This window comes from Gorilla gorilla, chromosome 1 (assembly GCF_029281585.2).
Source record: "Gorilla gorilla gorilla isolate KB3781 chromosome 1, NHGRI_mGorGor1-v2.1_pri, whole genome shotgun sequence".
In the NCBI taxonomy this organism is placed as follows: domain Eukaryota; kingdom Metazoa; phylum Chordata; class Mammalia; order Primates; family Hominidae; genus Gorilla; species Gorilla gorilla.
The window spans coordinates 114,519,284-114,536,512 of NC_073224.2; the positions used below are offsets into that span (position 1 = coordinate 114,519,284).

A 17,229-nucleotide genomic window follows, 5' to 3' on the forward strand; every position below is an offset into this window, starting at 1 on the left:
ACTTCCTATATGCCAGGCACCAGTGTAAACACTTTACAAATATCAACTTTTAAAATTCCCATGACAACCCCATGAGTTATAGATACTATTATTATCTCAGTTTTGCAGACGATAAACTTAGGCTCAGAGAGGTTAAGCAACTTGTTTGAGATCTCATGGTTCTAATTGGTAGAGCCAGGATTGGAATCCAGGATCTCTGAATCCAGAGTCTGTCCTTAACTCATATGCATTCTGCTGCCTCATAGGATAGGTATATTTGGAATCTTGACAGATACTGCCAAGTTGTCCCTGAAAAAGGTTCTATCAATTTATATTTCCACAAACTGTATTTGAGTGTTCACCCATTTTCCTATTTCATTACCAAACCGTATGTTCTCACTTTTAAATTTTTTTGCCAATTTGTGGTTGGAAAAATAGTATCAAATTATTGTTTTAACTTACAATTAATGCACTATTAACATTTATAATACTTAACTTTTATTAGACCTGTACTACAATAAAATACGTAAAAGAATTCTTCATCATTTCCGGATTATCATCCCAGAGCCCTCCCTGAAGCCCACACACAGCTTCTTCAGGAAATGCTGACAGCATGGTATACACATGGCTTCCATGTTTGTCGTGGATCCAAAGTTTGCTTTTGAGTTTAATTTCTTTCTTTCTTTCTTTCCTTTATTGGCTAAACTCCCCCCACAGGACCTGAGTGAGCAGAAGGCTTTTCAGAATTACAGCCTGAACTATTTCTTGAGCAATTTGGGAACTCATTTCTAAAGCAGTCCTCAGATTCACACAACGTAGTTTGTGACGGAGTATGCCCAGAGCAGGCAGGAAAGGCAAAACAGCATTTTGACACTGACGGATTTAGCAGAAAGATCTGACCCAACAAGTAAAAACTCTTTTAAAGGTTCAGTCAAATTTATTCTCATCACATTCCTCTGGAATGCCCAACAGGCACATGTTTTGTCAATGAAAATTGTTTTCAATCTCATTGATGTTTTGTTTGGCAAGAGCCATTTCTTTCAACAATTTCTTATTAATCATCTACAATTTTTCACTTCTGACAGTGTTATCACCAGTGCTTTCAGTAACTGCATACTTATAAAACAGCCAAACTTCAACCTGTGTTCAGTTTTTATCTGTTTCTTGGGAATGTAATTTGGACAAAAAAGTTACCAATGTATTTACAACCAAATTTCAGATCTTCGACATTGCGGAGGGTAAGAAATGTGAACACAATGGAATTCTTCTATCATCCTTATTTTGTGAGATCTAATTACTGTATACTCACCTTCCCAGTAATGTCATGTTAGCTTCGTCCCTGTCTTTGTGGCTTATAGATTTCTGTCTCCAGGGGCATGGTTTGCATTGTGGTGATCCAGATATGGATAAGGCAACATCCAGTGTCTTAATAGGGTCCTGCCTTCCAAACAAATAATTCAGTGTGGCTCTAAGATTGTGTCTTTCTGCGTATGCCAACTTAAGCTGTTTTAGCCAAACTACCTTCTACATAGGCCTAGTGAAAATACCTTCAGGGCTAGATGAAGGTGTTTGGCATGCTTTTTTTTCCATGGTGGGGGCAACATTGGGCAGTGCTGCCTCCCTGGCTGTGAGCAGCCTGTGGGTCCCCAGGGACCATTTCACTGGACTTCAGCTTAAACATTGTTTATACATGGCCATCGATTTCCTTTACCAAGAGCTGCCAATCCAATGGCATTAGCCACACCTGCCATGAACTTCCACCCCTCCTCAACCAGGTGGTAAGCACAGGAGACGAACTGGTGTTAGGAGAAAAAGCCATACCGATGGTCCAGTGCAGTGGGATAGCCAGGAAACTTGTTAGAAATTCAATTCCCTGGCCCCACCCTACATCTCTGGGTGATTTGGATATAGGCCATAACATTTGAGAACTGCTGCTCTGGCTTAATACATCAGAATCTTCCACTTTATTATTTTATTTCCATATTTGTATATCCCTCTCTTCCCCTTTGACATTTTCTGTCATGGTTTTGCTTTCTAAATGTCTTTAAGCTGTCTTGTTGATGGGGGTGCACCCTGACGAATGGTGTGCTGGCAAAGATTTAACAACAGGCTCCAGAGGAGGGCAGACTTGAAGTGGAGCCTTCAGTGGGCAGTGTGAAGGGTGCTGATTTCAAGCAACTCATCTGGATGACTGAACATGAAGTTGGGAAGAGATGTGCATAATTGAAGTGGGTGAGAGCCAGTCCAGCACCCTGCAGAGAGGTACTAATAATTCTGTAGGTACTTCCTCAAATTTAACTCAATGGGGGTTTAGATTGGGTTTAGATTGAGTCATTAGTTGCAGGTCATTTGTTGAATCATTGAATACTTTTTGTTGTTAAGGTGACTGAAATACTCAGTTGATGTCCTTTAAGATCACTGAAAATATTTAAAATCAGCTTACATATGGTATTTTGGAAATGCCACATACATAATAGATTAAAACCCACAACTATATTTGCTGCCTTTCCTACGCATGTCCTGTCAAAATTATTTTTTGGTGGACTGTAAGCCCTAAAACAACATGGACCTTGTTTTCCTCTCCATTATATTCTCATTACTTATACTCAGCATTGTTTAAAAAAAGTTTGTTGATGTAATAAATGTGCAGTTGATATAATAATGTAATAAATGTATACTGCCATAACAAACTACGACAGACTAGGTGGCTTAAACAACATTTATTTCCTCACAACTTTGGAGGCTAGAAGTCCAAGATCAAGGTGTCTGCAGGTTTGGTTTCCTCTGGGGCATTTCACCTTGGCTTGTGGATGGCCATCTTCCACCTGGGTCTTCACAGTCTTCCCTTTGTACATGTTCGTGTCCAAATTTCCTCTTCTTATAAGGACATCAGTTGTATTAGTCTGTTCTCACACTGCTAATAACGACATACCTGAGACTGGGTAATTTATAAAGGAAAGAGATTCAATGGACTCACAGTTCCACATGGCTGGGGAGGCCTCAAATCATGTCAGAGCGCAAGGAGGAGCAAAGTCATGTCTTACATGAATGGCAGCAGGCAAGAGAAGAAAATGAGAGCCAAGCAAAAGGGGTTTCCCCTTATAAAACTATCAAATCCTGTGAGACTTATTCACTACCACAAGAACAGTATGAGGGCCGGGCATGGTGGTTCACGCCTATAATCCCAACATTTTGGGAGGCAGAGACGTGTGGATCACTTGAGGTCAGGAGTTCAAGACCAGCCTGGCCAACATAGTGGAACTCCATCTCTACAAAAACACAAAAATTACCTGGGTGTGGTGGCACATGCATGTAATCCCTGCTACTTGGAAGGCTGAGGCAGGAGAATTGCTTGAACCCGGGAGGTGGAGGTTGCAGCCAGCTAAGATTGCACCACTGCAGTCCAGCCTGGGTGGCAGAGTGAGACTCCATCTCAAAAAAACAAAACAAAACAAAAAAGAACGGTATGAGGTAAACCACCTCCATAATTCAATTATCTCTCACCAGGTCCCTCCCACAACATGTGGGAATTATGGGAGCTACAATTCAAGATGAGATTTGGGTGGATATACAGCCAAACCATATCACCAGTCATATTGGATTAGGGCCCACCTGAATAACCTCCTCTTAATTTATTACTTCTTTAAAGACTTTATCTCCTCATACAGTTATATTCTCAGGCACTGGGGGTTAGGACTTCAACATATGAATCTAGGGGAGAGGGGAGATATAATTCAGCCCATTACAATAATGATCAAAACTTCTATATTTTAAGGTTCTAATTGCATAAGGAAAAAACAAAACATCAATTGTGAATTACAAGTATATTACACATGTACATTTATGTTTACCTTGATATTATAACTTGTATTGATACAACCTTATCTAAGAAGTGACAAACTAATATTTTATAAATTGCAAAAGTATCTCTCCCACCTCTCCCCTCATCTCATACTGCCTTACTTTTGTTGCATGAGGTTTTTTTCCTGCCAAATGAGTTAGAAGGGTGGAAGAGATGGAAATGTAGTTTGCATATACAGAAAAATTAGGTATTGAAACGTATGAACACATACTATATATATAACATATACGTATCTTGTGCTGTAAGAATAAAGTGTGGGCAATTTATCCTAGCACACACTTTCACTGTAAGGAAAATATCACTGGTGAGGTTCAACTGCAAAAGTCTGATCTCACATTTCTGAGATTATTTTTTGATCTGATGACTATGAGAACAACACAAAAGTTCGAAGTGTGGAAAGTTTATAGAGCCTTTGGGGTGTCATTTTCTTGGGAAGGAGTAGGCTCCAAAGAAGCTAGAACTTTCTGGGTTGAGACATAACTCCTCTGTAGTCTTCACTCTGACCAACTATGAAGAGGGCATCACGACACCTGACTTCTGGCCAGCTTCTTGTTTTTTCCTTATTAACACTCTGTCATCTTAAATCCTGTGGTGACGTAAGTGAATCATTGCACAACACTTTGATTTTGATTTTACACTACAGGTTTTTTGTTTGTTTGTTTGTTTTTAGGGTAGGTGTGATTTTTTTGTTTCTTGTTGGGATTACTATCAGATTTTTAAAAATTATTTATTTTATAGCTTTTTAAGTTGGGGTTCTCTTTTGATCAGTCAGCTTTCCTTTAGAGATCCCCAGAATAATTTCAACATGCCTTGAGGGCATATGTTCTTATAATATAATAGCATGACTAAGTGGTTATTGGCCACCAACCTAGCCCAGTGAGGCATGCTGTTATTACACAATTACACACATCCTGGTGTGTGTCTTATTATGTAATTGTAATTCAAAGATGCTGCTGAAAGCAATTACATAAGTCCTGTTCATTTCACAGAGAATCGAAAGGGCAGAAGTAAAGCAGAGTCAAGCTCCTAGGCATTGAGGGCAGTCATTCTTTCTTTACTTATTTTTGAGACAGGGTCTCACTCTGTCACCCAGGCTAAAGTGCAATGGTGCAATCTCAGGTCACTGCAACCTCCACCCTTGGTGCTCAGGCGATCCTCCCACCTCAGCCTCCCAAGTAGCTGGGACCACAGGCACGCACCACCATGCCCAGCTATTTTTTTTTTTTGTATTGTTGGTAAAGGTGGGGTTTTACCATGTTGCCCAGTCTGGTCTTGAACTCCTGATTTCAAGGAATCTGCCTGCCTCAGCCTTCCAAAGTCCTGGGATTACAGATGTGACCCACTGCACCTGGCTGGGCAGCCATTCTTTAGATGGTGTGTCACATCTCTTGATAGAAGATTAGGTGACCATTCTCAGGGCATTGAACTGGCACATTTTGACCTCGTTATCCAACATTTCTTTTTTTCCCAGACAGCAAGCAACAATAGCAGCACTGTAATTTGTCATTTTATATTTACTTTTAAGGTTTTCAATAAAGTAAAATGGAGTGATACAGTGATGATATTCTCTGCCTCTCTAGTAGGACTTTGAATTTTTATTCTGTGTGTCCAGGGGTATGACACATCTTGAATTCTAGGAGGACTTTGAATTTTTATTCTGTGTATCCAGGGGTGTGACATATCTTGAGCAAATAAAATAAAGCTTACCTACTCCAAGTATAATAGAAACCTAGAAGACAGGGCAAGGAGAGTTGCTTCTATTACTCAATGTAGCTCTCGGAGTCAGATAGCAAGGACCACTGGTTATACACATTGGGATTCCCTACTGTCAGACTATCCCTTAAGATTCTCTTCTGATGAAGGTTTTTGCATAGGTGTGCATTTCTGCAGAGGGGCTGGAAACTCCGCCAGGTAGAGTAGGAATTTTTCAACCTGCTCTATGGTTGTCCAGTTGAGGATGCGTCTGTGTGGCTTCTAAAACACATCGAGGAGCCATATAACAGGAGCCAATACTCATTTTTTTTTTTTTGAATGAATGACTTGAGAAAGCAAGCTGCTTCCTCTTTTCTCTTTTTCCAATTTCTCCTCAAATTCCAAAGGATCTTTGAATATCACTGAGTTACTTGGCAGGTTAGTGTCAGGTGAATTTACAAGAATTTGGTTTGGAAAGAGCAGGCTGTCTTCCTATGTGATAAGGAGTCCCTAGATAGCAGTGCCTTCTCTTGAGAATGCAGCTAAGCACACTCACAATTGTGCCTCTGTGCAGGGGATATCCCAAGTGGCCAAAAAGAGAAAGCAAAGCATGGAACCAGCTATTGAGTCTGTAATTTTATTGTGAAAACTTGGTACCAGTGTGATGGTAGATCATAAGCTTCTTGAGGACAAGGAGTGTGTCATTAATTTTGTGTCTCCAAGGCCAAGCCCAGGATTTGATGTATAGGAGATCTTTAAAACATGGTCCCTGCAATGGTTAATTTTATGTGCGACTTGGCTAGGTCCTGGTACCCAGATATTTGGTCAAATATGTCTGGATATTGCTGCAAAGGTATTTTTTAGAAGAGATTAACATTTAAATCATAGACTGAGTAAAGCAGCTTAGCCTCTGTGATGGTTAATATTATGTGCCATAATGTGAATGGACCTCATCCAATCAGTTGAAGGTCATAAGGAAAAGGCTGATCTCCACTGAGGAAGAGGAAATTCTGCCAGCAGACTGCCTTTGGACTCAAACTGCAACATCAGCTCTTCCCTGAGTCTCCAGCCTGCCCAACTAACCTGCAGATTTTGGACTTACCAGCCTCCATGATTGCATGAGCCAGTTCTTTATGAATGAATGAATGAATGAATGTCTTCAACATCTTTGCTTTACTCTGATGCTCTCCCCTACCCCCACAATTCCAATGAAGTGAGGAAAATTATTTTGCCAAGCCAAAACTTTGGATCTTTGCCCTAAAATCCCAGAGTCTTCCCTTTAAATAGAGAGTGAAAGCCCTGATACTGACAAGGATAAGACAGGGGAAAGATAATTTGGTGGGGGGGTGCTGAGGGAGGAGAAGAATTCACCAACTCCCCTCAAAATCTCTGATTTCATATTTACTGTTAATATCCAATGTAAAAACAGTTGGCTTGATTTAAATGTCTTTGTTGGTTTCCCAAGCCCCATCACCACCACCACCACCAGCTCACCCTGCCAAGGCCTGAGATGCTGAAGACCACTTTTCAGCCTGATGTGATTTCTAACAGCTGAGATACTAAACACTGAAAAATGGGGTTTATAATGGAAATGCTGACAGACTATTAACTATAGCAGCACTGCTCTAATAACTGGAATGGCCTATCTTAATCTCTAGTTCATAAATATGCAAATACAAGACTGGAGATTTGCTCCAAAACAGTCTCTATAATTTTAACTGACCTTTACTGATACCAAATGAGCCTGTTGCTTCTGTTTTTGTACGCTGGATATAAAGTACAGGAGATCCAGACGCCTGTCGGCCTAAAGTATATAAAGTTTAAACTGCCAGCTACTAAACTCTGGGCTCAGATTCCATTTCTCTTCACATTCACAGTCTTTATTGACATTTTCATTTTTTTTTTCCTCAGGGGGTGTAAGCCGAATCGGGGCGGGGCGGGGGGAACAAACCTTGTTCATCCCCCTTCCCCTACGACATTACTTCCACATTCACAGCGCCTGCCCAGCCAAAATTCATGGATTGCCTCAAGGACAAACAGGCCATCTACACTGAATTATAAATTTGAGTTTTATCCAGTTTTCTGCCTTTGGACCAAATGGGCAGCAAATCCAGTGACTTCATATTTAATAACCTAGATGTCATTTGTACTGTGTCTTTCAGCACAGAGTAAAGAATTGGATGGCTAGCAGTTTTGCAGATTTTTCCCCCTAATTATTTGAAGCTGTTCAGCCTGGTATTCGAACTATTGATGCAGAGCCAAATTGCCAGCAGGGGAGAGATCTGTCCAACCCAGGAGCTAAATGAGTCACTGAGAGTCAATCTGTTTTTCCCTTGCTGCTGGGGTTTCCTCTGGCCCTAGCCTCTCTGTCTCTCTGCTCCAGTCACACACAGAGCTGCGGGCTCAGCCCTCATTGGTTCCTATCGCCTCCCATTCCCCTCCTCAGCCCTGCTTGCTGCAGCTGTTGATGGGGTCTGACCGGCTGGCTGCGGAGATTCAGGGCCTCAATGACACCATAGCTGAGGCCTTGCTTTGACAGAAAATGAAGACATCTTTGCCTTGTTGCATTTGCTTCTCCAGTAATACATCAGGTATCTGGAGAGTAAGGCCCACAAGCAGAGTGTGTTGTTGGGGTGCAATGCCAGTTCATCAATTCCCGACGTCCAGTTTTCAGAGTGCTCTTCTACTTTTCCTAAGTCCAAATGGAGTCCTTGGTGCCAGAATCCTGCATGTGGTCATAAAATAATAAAAATAAAGGTCTATGGATGTGCTGGAGGTAGTGGCAGGGCAGAATGCCACCAACATAAGCCAGGCTTGCTGGAGTGGTTGCTCTTCAAGCATTGGAGAAAAATTCACAGTGCTTCTAATAACATATTTTTTTTCCAGTAGAAACATTTTATTTCTAACAACATTTACTTAAAAACAAAATTCTTGTATTCTTCATGTAGGGTCAGTACTCAATTGCACAAAAATATGCAGCCAACTTAAGAACTATATATAAGATTAAGACACCTGGTATTTCACGGTAAATGATTAAATTAACTAACACAGTTATATCCTGAACTTTGCCATTAGGAATGACAATTTTGTTCAATATGCATTGAGGATTGTGGGTAATCTAAACTGGTATGAGCTTTTTCTCTTTGAAACTCAAACAGAATTAAGGAACAGTATTCTCTGCCAACAGAATATGGAGTTTGAGAACAGCCACAAAAAAATTCTCTTGTAGTAAGCTGAACTGCCCTAGGAGTACTCAGGAATTAGACAACTCAGGAATTAGAGAATTAGAGAACTGGAGAAATGAGGGGGCGTGGACAGTAGGGAGAGAAAAATTGAATAATTGATTTACTATATTTTTCAAATAGAAGTATCTGGGAAAATAAGACAAAACAAGCAGAGTTGTTTCTTTTTCACAGTGAAGCCCCAGAGGAGTGAAAGCTTTGTTCTCCCTGGGTAGCAAGCTCTATTTCCACATTTCTGACTGCATATTCCATATTTATGATGATTTTTGGTCTCTCTGTTCCTGGCTTGCTAGGTGGCAAGGGCAGTTAGAGAAAAAAGGCAGATTTATGAAACACGGAAAAATTTCTGACTGAAATCAGGCTTGGATTTGTGAATCACTCTTTTTTCCCCCTGCGGTCACTCCTGTGATGAGGTCAACTGCTTCAATCCTTTAGGTTTTGTAGATGGGTTTCCGGATTCCAGGAGTCCCAGAAGGTCCAGGGAGCACTCCCCACATTTTAGCCAGAAGTAATTAACTAAAACATAAAGGCCCCACTTTCTCTTTTCACACTTCGAGCCACAGATCATCTAATTCCTAGCTTGAGACATCAGATTTCAGATCATTAGTGCAAAGCATCTTCCACAGGAGGCAATAAAATGTCACTTTATGTAACTCAGCTACAGTTACACTGCCTTCAGAAAGCAGGAATCTCCCTGAAAACAAATTTACATGAAAACAGTCCCATTGTTTGAGAATTTATGCAAATGTTGCACAAAGGGGTTTGATAGTGATTTTAAAAACTTAAATCTTTATCACTGCCTCAAAGATATCCTGAGAAACTTGGTTACCTCTAAAGAATTCCATTGCACTTATTTTTTAAAATGCCTATAATATAGAGTTGTTTTAAAACTTTTCCCTAAACTCTAAACTTCTTTCTCAGCTTCAAAGCCTTCTATAATGAATATCCTAAAGAGAGCCTAGTGCATATTGGTTTAACACTTACTAGGATCACTCATTACTAGTTAAGAAAATTGAAGGTAACAACCATAGTGCCAAGTATTTTGAACAACATAAAATGTTTCTCCCATGGGTGTAGCTCTTAGGGACCGCATGGGGATACATACCCCTCAGTGCTCAATCAGCAAAAGATGAAGCTGTAAGTGTCTCAGTCCATGTTGATTGCCTCTGAACTCCCCGGTGTTAGGAATCTGGATGTGTCCATTACTGCATGTTCAAACAATGAACTGCCTGCACCAGAAATCTGATTTCTGTAGAAAGACATTAAGGGGCTGGGTGAGGAATAGGGTGTCAACCAAACGTTGTGATATTTTCCTTTGATTTTCACTTTCTTTAAATTCTTTTCCATTTACTACCTAGCGACTGTCTGGCATTGGTACCCTCAGTTTCTTTTCTTCTGCTTTTCCTCCTAATTCAGTGTGGAAGATGATCAAAGTATGACATTTCTTCTACCCCAGAGGTTGGCATTTCTGCAGGCACAAATGAGCTTGGTTTTCAAGCACCGCTCTTTGAACACAAGGAATTCCTTTAATGATCACGCCGGACTGTATAGACTTTGGAATCAGACTCTTTGAATTCCAGCTCTGCCATTTACCAACTTTGACACTTTGGGTAAGTCTTTTACCTCTTTAAGCCTCAGTTTCCTTTTCTGTAAACAGGAATAATGATAACTAACAATAATAATAATAATCCTTTCTCATCGATTAAAAATAAACTGAGCTGCAACTGCTATTTGTATGCTCTCAACATATGTGTGTGCGAGTATATATTTATTTTATATAGGTACCGATATACTATATACAGTATGATGTAAATAATAAAATGCAAAAAAGTAAACTAAATAATAAGGTTACAAAATAAAAAACAAATAATTTAATATTTTCTTTTTATCCTGCACAAATACTGGGAGCATTACTTCCACTTTCAAGAACCTTAATGCATGTAGTGTGTTTAGCAGGATGCATAGCACAAAGTAGTACTCAGGATGTGTTAGGTTATTACTTATGTTCATGCCTAAGGAAAAGTTTAATTGGCAAAACTTCAGTCATTCTTGCAATGGAGAACATTCTGTTTCTTTGGCTTCTTTTTTGACGTGACTTTGCTCTTATATAAGCAGCAGAGAATGGCTGAGTTGTAAGTCAAACTCTTCCAACATGGAAGAAACTTATTGCACAGTTCTGGTCAGCATTTTTTTTCTGCTCAGGTGTGCTCTACATTCACAATTATTTTCCACAAGGTTTCCTGTTTGAAGGAGGATTGGTGCCTTCCCTTCCTTCAGACAAGCAATGATAACACAGTTGTATTCCCTTGTGTGAGTCTGGGGTGACGTTGGCTCCTTGAGAAATGAAAACTTTATCATAAGAATCTGTGAAAATGGGGAAAATGGGAAAAGGAGGACAGATTCAAAATTGGAGGAAAACAGGAAAATCTCTCTTCATTTTTTCTAATTGTTCTTTTAATAAAATCAGGACTGCCCTTTGGCATTAATGATCATATGCAAAAGGTAAGACACATTGATTTTGGATTTTATTGTTGTAGCATGGAGTATAAGTCTAGATATTTGTATAAATATTCTTGGTAGTGATGCTTCTAATTTCACACTCATTTATTTGTTGTTCCTAAGCATTGGTATATATGCTTAGCATTTACATCTATGTCAGGCCCTGTGCTACTTTGAGTGTGAATTTATCTTCTGAACAAAGAGAAGCAAACCAAGGGAATTCAGAAAGCAAATCTAGCAAATCAGAAGCAAATCTTGCAAATGAGGAACCCAAGATTTGCTAGAAAATTTGATGTGAACAAAGTAGTGATTGACCTTACATTTAAAAATTAGTATCAACCTTTCTTCTTGGAAGATCATTTCTTTTTTCTTTTCTTTTCTTTTCTTTTCTTTTCTTTTCTTTTCTTTTCTTTTTTTTTTTTTTTTTTTTGGACAGGGTCTTGCCCTATTGCCCAAGCTGGAGTGCAGTGGTGCCATCATAGCTCACTGCAGCCTCAACCACCTGGGCTCAAGTGACCTTCCCACCTCAGCCTCCTGAGTAGCTGGTACTACAGGCACATGCCACTATGCCCTCCTAATTTTTAAATTTTATTATCTTCTGTAGAGATGGGATCTCACTATGTTGCCCAAGCTGGTCTTGAACTCTTGGGCTCCAGTGATCTTCTCATCTTGGCCTCTCAAAGTGTTGGGATTACAGGCATGAGCCACCATACCAGGCCTTGGAAATTCTTTTATAACCTAAAATGTAAAAGCTTGGCAAAAATCTTAAAATATTTTTAAAAATCAAGGAATTAAAGGCAGAATAGAAATTTGCATTTATCTTGAGAAAAGTACTCAGTAAGTACTCAGTAAGTATTTTAATTATGTTTTGGTTATTCTGGATCCACAGGGTGTCCAGGCTTAGAGATTTCCTTTATGTTCAGCCTTTTCTGTTGGCTTCACTCTTCTTGAAGCATAAAATCTTAATGTAGGCAATGGTGATGTGAGTGTGTTTGCATACTTTTTTTGTTCTTCTCTTATTTCTGCACACAGAAAAGAGCACATTTCCTGGTACTTAGGGGACTTGTGACTTGCACTAGATAATGGGCTATAAACTGAAGCGGGACAATGTTCATTCTGGGCCTAGGCATAGAAGAATGCTATGAGGTCCTCTTTGTCTTCTACAGTAGGGACATGACCAGATGGTGTAATCACCTTCAACCTGGGTCCCTGAGGAACTACCTGGAGTTGCTCCTGGTGCCTGAGTAGCCCTAGGAGCAGAGCATCTCACTAACTTGTGATGAGCATGTAGTGAAACAAAATATAAACCTTTGTTTTGATGATCCACTGGGATTTTAGGGTTAATTTGTTACCTCAGCATAATCCGGTCTATCCTGAGAGTTGCAGGGTTTTTAGTTTTTATGTTTTTATTTTTCCTAGAAAAAGCAGACATGTCTAGATCTTTCTCTAAAAATGGTCTACTCTGAGAAATTGTGAGCAAAGTACCAAGATTTGAAGCCATCAGGGGACTGAAGTGAGAGCAACTTATGAAAAGATCAAGCAAAAGGACTCAAATATTTGAAATAAACATACACGTCCTGCTGGTCAAGTGTGCACATTGGAGAGTCAGCACTGTGTGGTGATTCTTTAAGGGATTCATCTAGGGAATTTGAATTGTGACAAGACTTTAACTTCATGAAAGATGAGGAAGAGTGCCCATTCAGGCTTTTAAAAGTGAGAAATAAAGGGTGACTTTTTAGTATGAGGTTTTCAGAACTTGAAAATAAAGAATTTGTACCACAAATATCTCTAGGAATGATGATCACTTAGGTCTCTGAGAAAAAGATCCACAAGAGTGAACCACAATTGGAAGCAAACAGAGCTTATCAACACAGGAAAGTCCAGAGGGAAAATAACATTTTGGGTAAGAGCTCTCAAGTGCGTATCGAAGAGCTCCTAGTGTAACGTTTTTCGTCATTGAGCTAATCTGGCATTATATAGGATGAAATCATTTTCTTAAATTGCTAACTAAGAGATGTCATGGAATAAAGCCCCTATGAGTAGAGTGGATATAATCAATATTCTAAGTTTGAAAGATAGTGACATTTCTGATTCCCCTAGCAGCCTGGAAGTGGAGGTTGCATGGCAGGCTCTAAGGCTGACTTGTTGACCTGTGAGGCTCTTTAAGATGTACTTTTAAGGCTGCTTTCTCCCTAATCTTAAACACTTGACCTTTGAGTCTGATATTCTTCAGTATTATTAGATTAGATGATTAGTTATTAAATATACTGTCTCCAGCAAATAGGTAATTGTGTAATGCAATGGCCCTCAGCCTTTCCAGGCCATGTTCCCAAGACATTTAGAGTTAGAACACTGAGTCCTTTTGTAGTAGGAATCTTTAACCCTTTCTGTGGGTCGAAGAACGTACAGGGGTTTCCCTAGGTCTCAAAATCAGCTGACTGACGAAGGGCAGTAAAAAATGTAGAGTGTCACATGTTTTTGAGAGCCATAAAATTCAAAGATCACAGAACTTTTATCACATTTACGCCCACATAATAAGACTGAGTAATACATACACCAAGATTTTCCCTGTGACAAGCTGGGTGTGATGAACAAATCTAAGTCCTTCCCAGGCTTTATGTTGGGTGTTTGAGAAAAGCTTAAGCACTGTTTTGCAACCAAAAGCATGCAGGTGTTAAAGTTTTAAATGTCTCTATTGCTTCTTGCCAAATTTTGCCTGGCCTGAAGGGGTGGGGATGGAGAGGGGACGAAGAATAGAGGGAGGGACAGGATCTAGCATATTTTGATTCCTTAATATACGCAAAGCACAGTGCTAGGCATTTTACATATACAGATTCATTTAATCATCCCCTAAATAGAAATAAAGTTTGTGTTATTAGTCCTCATTTTTCATTTAAGGAGCCTGAGGCTCAGAAAAGATAAAGTTGCCTAAGTCCAAACACCCAGTAATTGAATTAGAATTTGAACTTGAGTTTGAAGTTCTTATTCTTTCCAATGTCTCACAATGTCTTTATTTTATTAGGTGCCTACTACGTATAGATAAGGTGTTACTCATGTTGGCAGAAAAGGTAAGATGGTCAGGAAAATCTAGGAATGAATTATCCATGTGCTGTTTTTTAATTCAGTGTTTTTGGTAGCACACTGTAAGGAACACAAAAGTACTGAGACACAATGATCTCTCCTTAAATTAGAAGCCGTAACCTATTTGAGAAGGCAAAGCATCATGTATCAAACAATTCCTAAATTGGATGCTATGAATATGTCCAAAAGTTCCCAGAGGTAGAGGTAAGCATGGTATGGAGATGACTACTGAAACCTGAGAGACTGATCTTGTAAAATAGCCAAGATTTGGATAGAAAGGGCATTTCAGGTACACGGCATGGGAAGCCATGAACTGAGGCGTGATGGTTTTGCAGAAAGACCAGCCTGGCTGGGGAGGAGGAGCTGACTGCTCTGATTACCTTCCCCTGCCCTGGTCTAGACTGGTCCTCTGTGCTCCTCTCTCTCATTGCCTTTATCACACCCAGATAATTAACCACATGTGATGTATGTGCATCCATCTTCCCCTGTGAACTCCTTGGGAATAGGGGCTGCCACCTATTCACCTTCTTATTCTCAGTGCTTAAAGCAGTCCATAAAGCCCATTAGGTGCTCCATAAATAATTGTGAAGTAGATGGATGGAAAGATGGATTTAGATGAAAGGATGAATAGTGGATGATACATTTAGAAAAAAAAAAGGGAACCAAATTGACACAGAGGCAGGAAAAATGTTGAGCCAGATACGACAGTAAAAAGTTCTTGACTGAGTGTGTAAACAAATACAAATAGTATTTATGAGTGGGTTAGAATGATGAAAGACTAGGAGAACTGAGGTGATTAGAGCATGCATCAGTGAAAGTGAGAATGAGGAAGAATGAGGAATTGAAGTCAGAGAGTAGGGAGCAACCATGGGCTTTGGTTAGAGCTCTGATGGAAGGGAGAGGAGAGAATGGGCATCCTCTAGGAAGAAATGTGGGGTGCAGGGAAAAGGATATTGTTTTAGGAAATAATGAGGACACTTCTAGACACATTGAAAAATTGTAAAATGAGCTTAAATGATGATACTGAGCATTAAGTGCTAAGAGGGGCATTCAGGGTGACTTTAAGTATTTTGGAAAATATATGGAAAGAGGCTGGGAGTAGAGATGTGGATGGCTGGACAGAGTCAATATTCTACCTGTTGCAGTCAGAGTCCAGATGTGTCTAGGGGTGAATGATTGCCTCACCAACCCCTGGAGATTATGGATTCTCCCTGGAAGCCACAGGAAGTTTGAGGTATGAAATGATCCATGTGACTTAATTCACCATGAGATTTCCTAAGGCCTTGGAGTGGGATTTCAATCTCCCATTAATCAAATTAAATTAATTTTTGAAGCCTCTTGACTGATGCTGAGTGAATCCCAGACAAAGGCATCCCAGTGGGCTACCAGTGCCTCAGATTTCTACCCTGCTTGACTTGACCGCGTGTGCGTGCACACACACACACACACACACACACACAATTAAGGTTAGGGTTGGAACAAAGAGAAAGGCACACACAACACATACATTTCTAGCCATTCTGAATTTCTAGCAATTCTAGATGGTCTTACGTCAGCAAAGGATTCTTGCAGTCAACATTCAGCCAAAACAAGGCTAGTGTTCTTATCATAGCACACCCCACCCGCATAGAGACAAGAAACATTAGCTAAAGGATGTTCAACTCTCCTAAAACCACGAGCCAAGCCCAAATCATGACTCAGAAATCCAGACCTCAGTCATTTCTCCTGCTCATGAAGGCATTCCTTTTTTGAAGTGGAAACAAACTCATAAATAAACATCTCCTTCCTCAGTGCCCCCAAACAACTTGATGGACAGAGAACTCTGCATTTTATAGGAAATGTTTGCAGATTTTTATGGTAAGTTTCCAAAAATAAAAGCACAAACATTTCTTCTCACATATATTTGTTAAGATAGTTACTGGTCCAAGTAGGAATACATATCATCCTGAAGGTAGAGAATGCACCAGGATCAGATCTTACCCATTTTCATAAACACCATGGAGCATAGTTACCTCAGAATCCTACAGAGTCCACTTGGCTCAGACCCACACTGGTGCTTCAGGATAGTTTAACGTTTGGGGAACAGGTTCCCTTACTGACACATAGCATAATTAGGCATAATGTCTTAAGCTAACATATTAGCTCGGGGTTTTAACAGTGTGCAAGCCTCAGCTTCCGCAATAACAACCTAATCTTGTGTGGGAGCCATCTCAGGCTTCACTTGAACACAGGCACTGTTGTCCACCCACAGATAAAGCTTGGAATGGTTTTATTTATATCGTCCTTGTTAGTCATGCAATCTGTGTGCAAACAAAACAACATTATTCTTATCTCTTTGGAAAGTTTAATTCATTAGCAATTAAAAACTGGTGCAGAAGAATGGCTAGGCACCTAGAAAAGGCTCTTCCTAGCACAGCACACCCCGAAAGAGCAGTTTGTGGGAGCAATTTTCACCAATAACAACACAGTGACATTTGCTGAATTGTTGCACAGCCTTGTTTTTGATAAATAGTTTAGCCATGTAAGGATTATGCCACTGTAATTAAATAAGATAATGTAGCCAACAATCTCTTCAAAAGTACCGCGTTGAAACTTGCTGTCCTCAGGCCCTCGCCAGAGCCTGTTCCTGCTGTCTGCTCCCTGCCCACTCTCTTGTCTGGCTTGTTTTTAGGGGAGGTTGTGTCTGGGTCAGGTTCCTGCTGTTGTAACAAAGGCTTCTTAGTAGGAGGAATGCTTTGGCCCTAGAAGCTGGTTAAGGTCTACAGATTGAGTGAGTCCTATTTGGAACAGGGATGGGCCTTACAGTATTCTTTGCCATCTTAAGTTCAAGGAACTTAAGAATAGCAAACCTGGGCTACTCTGTCAAAAGGTCAT

General features: G+C 40.1%; 1 long non-coding RNA gene across 5 annotated transcripts in view; it reads left to right on the top strand.

Annotated features, from left to right (window-relative positions):
- The window catches only part of LOC101148945 (uncharacterized), a 46,760-nt gene that overhangs the window by 18,631 nt on the left and 10,900 nt on the right, over nucleotides 1-17,229 (top strand). For 2 of the 5 annotated variants that reach the window (XR_010129796.1, XR_010129794.1), the window contains exons 1-2: nucleotides 1-10,385; nucleotides 12,694-14,342. The exon at nucleotides 1-10,385 is cut by the window's left edge and continues 18,631 nt beyond it. This is a non-coding gene — a long non-coding RNA (uncharacterized lncRNA). The remainder of the gene's footprint in view (nucleotides 10,386-12,693; nucleotides 14,343-17,229) is intronic. The other 3 variants (XR_010129795.1, XR_010129798.1, XR_008670215.2) reach the window with 2 other exon arrangements.